At 42.3% G+C, this 6675-nt stretch overlaps 1 long non-coding RNA gene across 1 annotated transcript; it reads left to right on the forward strand.

Annotated features, from left to right (window-relative positions):
* Positions 1–426: 426 nt before the first annotated feature.
* On the forward strand, positions 427–5818 carry LOC119026038. The gene is made up of 2 exons (XR_005076997.1): positions 427–4196; positions 4307–5818. It is a non-coding gene; the product is annotated as an uncharacterized LOC119026038 (long non-coding RNA).
* Positions 5819–6675: the final 857 nt, after the last annotated feature.

Genomic DNA, 6675 nt, shown 5'->3' on the forward strand with positions numbered 1-6675 from the left:
GTGTCGCTTTATTATTTTTTTGCCGCCTATATGAAAAGGGGTATTTAGCGAAATAGAAAACAGCTGCTCCATTTATCCCCCTCATTTGTTTTGACTGTCACCGCCGATTCAGACCTGCTTCTGTTCCTCTCTGTTTGTGTACCTTTGCCCTGTGGTGCTGATGGTGGTGGGTGGTACAGAAATGAGCAGCGCCGTGGAGAGAAAGTGCACTCCACTAAGTGATTGTTGGCTGTTACCATCCATCCATCCATCCATCCATCCATCCATCTGGGTCTTTGTGGCAGACTTCCCTCCCTCCGTAATATTTCCAGCTCGTCCTGGCAGATCTGAGACTAAACCCAGTGAAATATATAATCTTTCTAATGTGCTCTGGATCTACCCAGTGTTGTCCTACCAGTTGAACATGCCCAGGTAACTTCCAAACAGATACCAAAACCAACAGCCACCAAACCAAAGCAGCTGTTTCCTCTCAACACCACGGAGCAGCGTCTACTACTTCTACACCCTCCAGATGTCTTAGCTTTCAACCATCTTCAAGGGGTGAGCCTGGCTACCCTACAAAGAAAACAAACTTTGGTTGCTTCCAGCCTATATTTTGCACACAACCCAAAGCTGATCAACACATTGGAGAAGGTTCGAACTTGATGAAAACTCTTCCTGCCGGGTCAGCTATTTACCACAACAGTCCGTTTCAATACCAGTACAATGCCTGGATTACTGCTGTCTGTCAATCTCACCTTCTCTTTTCCCCTCGCTCATGAACTCATTCCCAATCCTACTAATCCACCATTTTCCGTCAAAGAACCATGTCCTCAGACTTTGAGGTCCTCAGTGCATGCTCACGGTAAAGGTCTGATAAGGTAAACACTACCACATCATCTGCAAAGAGCAGAGTTCCAATCCTGAGGATCTGGACACTGCACCAGATAATATTTGTGGACTTGAAATACTATCCAGGAAAATCACAAACATAATCTGTGACAAGGGACAACACCAGTAGAGCCCATCACCTCTTGATCGAGAGAGAGAGTAGTAACTAATTTCAGCCCAAACATGACCGGCATTCTGCTTTTAATGTCCAAACCTGACTCAAGCTTGTTCCAAGTAACAAATAGCCTCAACAAGGCATGTGGCTCCAACACACACTATGTCTATTAAAATATACACTGTATTTTCACTAAAAGAACTTGAAAGCACCACGCTGATTGATGTGACTAAATTGGATGCGAACCCAGACATCAGCTCCAAATGTTTGGCCTGTCAGGTTCCAACAAGTTCAGGCCAGGTCTCCAAACTCTAACATGATCAATGAAATCCTCGAGATGAACTGCAAAGACCCTGGCATTATCCTTTCTTGGACCACACCCAGAGACTCTGAGAAGGCCAGATATTCTGAACCATTCTTTGGAGCGTGGGCACAGATGACAGCTGGAGCCCTCCCCTCAGCAACCTATAGTCTTTGAGTCTCTGGCTGATACCAGGGATTATGGAAATGACATTTACCTTTCCACAGCCTGTCATCTTATCAGCCTTTCTGTTGACCTCAGTATCTGGAGTAATTGTTAATATGCATGCCGGTGCATATATTTACAGTGAGACTGAGTGTGCATGTGTGTGTGTAAGTGCCTGTACCTGTGTTTACTCATTCAAATGTATGTATTTGTTCACGGTGCAAGCTTGTGTGTTCACTCGTGTGTGTCAGAGATAGTTCCTTGCTGTGTTTCGCTGTAGAAGTCTGGTATAGTTTGTATTCTCTAGCTACACTTCTCCGATGCAGCCAATGGAAATGAAAAGGTAAGCGGAGGTGGATCTGGGACAAGGGCATCTGTCAAGGGTGTGAATAATGCAGTGGTAGTCTGCAAAATAACCACAACAATATATCATCATAAAGCAAATAAATACGGCACTATATCCACTCTGTCTTCTTAGAGTCCTGTTTGGGATCCAAAGTTGGGTTATAGTTCTGTTACTGTAGGTCCATTTGTTCTGGTGAAATTGATTTCAAAGTTTATTACTGGTTTGGCCCTCAGAGAGAGCAGCAAACTGAATGAACAGGGAAACAACCAGGTTACTAAAGCATTAACAAATATGGAGATATATCTACATTTAGAATTCAGATCCATCATCTGTCTATCCATCTATCTAGACCAGGTGAAAACTGCAGCAAGACAGTATTGGAACAACATAAGTGTTACAGTGGACACATGTTTTGACCAGAGGCCTGCACCACACTCATCAAACAACAGGCACATGAATAATGGACTTTCAAGCATCATCGAGTGACCTCAGTGATGTCTGCAGGCTGGAACTTGTCAGTTTAAGCAAGAATATTTTCTCAAGATTGCAAAGACTGCTGGAGTTTTCACCTTGGAGACGTGAAAGCAGCTCTTAAGAGGCTCAAGTTGAACATTTAGAAATGAATTAAACACTTTGTTCCTCTTGACACTCTTTTACTGCCTTGTGTGTGTGAGGCTTTGATTCCTTAAAACAAGAAGGTGTGTAATGTTGAAGGGTTTTTGGGAGTTTTTTCCTCAATCCAATCAAGGGTCTGAGGACAAAGGGATTACATTCATTGAACACACTTTAAAGCCCACTGAGCTGATGTGATTTGTGATTTTGAGCTATATAAATAAAACTGTCTTGACTTCTTGACCTTTCTTCAGCTGTCCACTGACTCCTGGTCAGTGACCTTTGACCACCTCCCAGTGGATCCAGTTTTTGTGTAGGTCTGATGTCACTGAGACTCAAGACAGGATTTCAACATTCAGACCTGCTGGATAGTTTCAGTGAGACACTGGGACATTTCCAGCCATGTTGGTGGTGAAAAATATGATCTTTTCCCAACCCTAACCAACTGCTTATTGTATATAAAAACAGATTGTATGTGAGAGAATAGAACTTGACCTTGTGTTTTACAAAAGTACAGTGCATGTGCTTCATGCCTGTGGACACAGACATATATAAAAAGAGGCCTTGTAATCTCAGTGACAGCTTTTACAGTTGTGCATTTTGTTGCCATGCCATTATTTCATTCTTTAGAACCTAGTGTACAATAAACAGAATGCAAAAAAGTTATTAAGCTGAGTACTTCAGCTTCCATGTTATAATAAACCATAGTTTCACTCATTTTTTTTTACCCTCACACTTACAAGCGTGTGACACTTATAAAGTAAGGCATTCATATGAAACATGAAACTCGATAAAGCTAAAAAGCTGCTTTATAGATTATACAAAAGGCTGACCTTGGTGAAGGTGATATGCTGAGATCATGCAATGAAGAAAAATACTTTCAGTGCATGAGCAGAAATTGCAGTAGGAGCACTGGTAGATGGAATGGGTTTCAAGTATGTCACCGAAGAATACAGGGAGCAGGACAGTAAAAGGCCATCCATTCTTTGTCTCAACCTCGGCTCTATAAAGCTCTAGAGTTTCACTGAGAGGGTGGAAAAGTTAGGAGACAGAGAGATTGACGAGAGGGAGGCGACACACTCGACTTTCCCTGAGGCCTAAAGAGACGAAGGCATTACAGGAGAGTGTTTAAGTGACTGTCACAAACTGGGATTGGACACACAACATTGAGGCTGAATTAGACTAATTGCTATCCTGAGGTGGCCCTCTACACTTTTGATTTGCTACCAATGTCGTCTGGCGTGGAGAATAGAATTCCCCGCAGCCTAATGTTCATTAACAGTTGACCAACAACAAATTAATATTTACCCAGAGGCTAATTTCCTCATTAGTCCTCAAATTCAAAGTACATTTTTCTCCACAGTCAGTTTTAAAGTTTGCCAAAGTGTTGCAAGAACTAATGACCTCTACCAAAAGCACAATGATTACCACCTTGAACTTTCTGTGGCCGCTGTTAAAACCTAAATTACAGGTGGTAACTTATATCATGTCATTATGCCCTTATTGTATAGCAACGTCCTTGACCGTAAACAGCCTATAGGCAAGCTTTATCTGGTATTCAAGTAATATTTCACTGACTGAAGATCCCACTTCAGCCCTAAGGTGTATTCCCTGGAAGGACAATGAGGTTTTATTTAGCATATTTCAACCATATGTGCAGGGAGTGGCCTGGGATGCGGTGCTATGTGCAGCCACATGAGACACATTTATGGCCAAGCGAGAAGAGGCTGCGTGATGGATAAAGATATCGCAACGCTCCGGGGGTGTAGATATCAATTGCGGCCCAGGTATCTCTCCGGTGTTTTCATTAAAGTGATGGAGAAAAGGGGTAATATGCAAAGCCAGGACTCCTCTTAGGAAATGACAACCTCAATCTATCACTGCCTCCTTTACCCAGATCTGAGAGACAGCACCGCAGAAGAAGATGAGGGAGCGCGGGGGCATTTTCCATCTCATTCCCTCTCTGCCAACTGATTACAGGGCACGGTGGTGGTATCAATCTTTGACAAGTCATTCTCATTGGATGCTCATGGAGTTATAGCTTTTCTAGGGGTTCATTTTAAAATGAAAATGACTGTGAGATTGACATGAGGGGTGAGATGAGGAGAGCACAGGCGAAGTCTGCAGGTGAAGAGCAGGAGAAAAAGGACACAACAGGGTCAAGGCACCACTGGTGGATGGACCACAGACAGCAATCATGCATACAATGAGTGAGAGACAAATACAGATTGAGTCCAACATGCTATAATTGAGCTCTTCTTCATTAGGTATACAGGATGTGAACAAACAACAACAAGAGTGGCTGTGTTTGCACAGGCCAGGAGCACTGTAAATGACTCTTTGCTAATAGGCTGACAGATGGCATCATTTGCATTCATTAGTATACAGAATCTAAGACACCAGCACCTATAGCAGAGGTCACTGATGGCCTTTGCTTCTGCTGAGACAGACTGAAGCGTAGAGGTCGTCTGTCTGACGGACTGGAGTGCCCATTAAATGCTAAATGGATAATTGCTTGTTAAATGGGGAAGCCCTGCCATTATAGTCTGACTCACTGGATGTAGGTTGTTGGTACCAGCCTGCCGATGGCCGACTGTTTCAGTCAGCATTGTCTTCTTCACCATCTCAGCTAGATTGTGGATATCTGACCCGAACCCATTGGGACCCAATGACACATATAAACGTTGTTGGACTCCAATCAGGTTTGGACGTAAAAAGAAATGAACACCTGTCAAGTTCGGCTTGGGCTCCTTAACTACCCTCTCAGGCTTGGTCCGGTTCAGACAGAAGCTGTGGCCCGAGCAGCACTCAAAACAACAACAACAATCTCAGAGCTGGTAACCTGAACCCTGAAGATGGAAAGTAACCCTTCTAGGTTTCATCTGACTTATTAAAAAGAGATGCCGAAATAAATTGAGAAACACTGTCAGTTTGAACACCATGTCTTTGTTATATGCTAAATATGTGTCAAAAACTCATGTTAGCATTTGGTGTTTTTTATATCAGAGTCTCTGTTTTTTCTCCCTCAGTAAAGTATTTAAAATGTTTGGATGATTGATCTTTGCACCGGAATGTATCCGGGCTAACCCCACCCATCATTTAAAGCCACATGTGGTCGTGGGTAGCTGCAGCTAGCGGTAGTGATATCTCAGTGGGAGGTGTGCTTTTTGGATATCAGTGAGAAAAAGAAACTTGTTTACACGTCCAAAGAACTTCCAGTCCTGTATCTCATTACTGCTCTGCATCACTCAACAGCTGCTTTTAAAAAAAATATCTGCTTGTGTGATTAAAGTCTAAAAGCATTTATTGCTGTAATTCGTGCCTCTGACTGGCTGAGGCTGTTTTTCATGATGACCAAATAAACAGCATGTTCTGGTCCATTTCTCAAAAGGCCAGAACTGAGACTCCAGCTGAATGCCTTTGTGTCTGTGTGTAACACAATCTTAAAACATAACCAACCTAACCTCCAGAATAAATGTTGGTAACACACATTTTTACACAGATATGATGATTATTTTTAAATTCCCTGCTTCCTCAGGTTCAGTTTTATGTTGTGACAGTGTTCTGCTTATGGTCTCGTTAGGTTTAGGCACAGTAATCACATTGTTAGGGTTTTGGGTTTTGAAAAGATAAAGATTGTCCTGGCTCGAACAGTGGTCTCGCTCTTGGCAGACATCTCGCCCAGCTGTCAGGGCGTTTACATGTAATCTGAATTTGATATGACACGTATTATAGAAATGTTGAGATGGTACATATGGCACATTTATCCATTGTTTGCAGAATTGTAAATGCCAACATTTTACACTGGTGACACCAAACACATATTTAACATTATAGCTCTTCACATCTCTTGGTGGCTTTGGATATAAAGTACATCCTTCATCATTTCGTGTCACTTCTTGTATTTCATGTCATGTATTATAACCAAAATACAGTGTCACACAGAAAATGCACTTCAGTTTAAAGCTGAAGTTATACGTATTAATATAGCTGTAGAGGCATCAACATGGTTCGTTGGATCTAAACAGCCCAGCGTGTGTTCTGACCCAGCGGGGTGGTCACACTGTAATTTGGTTGTTTTTTTTTAACCCATCGCTTTAATGTGTGTGAGTGCTATTAAGTGGCAAACAGCCACCGCGGCACTACAAGCTGAAAATGTGTACCCGTAATGTTTTCCAACCTCAATCAGCATTTTGATGGTACACCTTTTATGAGACATTATAACATGAATTTAATCAAGTAATATGTTGAACGGCCACACTGTTT

This window comes from Acanthopagrus latus, chromosome 9, assembly GCF_904848185.1.
Source record: "Acanthopagrus latus isolate v.2019 chromosome 9, fAcaLat1.1, whole genome shotgun sequence".
Taxonomy (NCBI): domain Eukaryota; kingdom Metazoa; phylum Chordata; class Actinopteri; order Spariformes; family Sparidae; genus Acanthopagrus; species Acanthopagrus latus.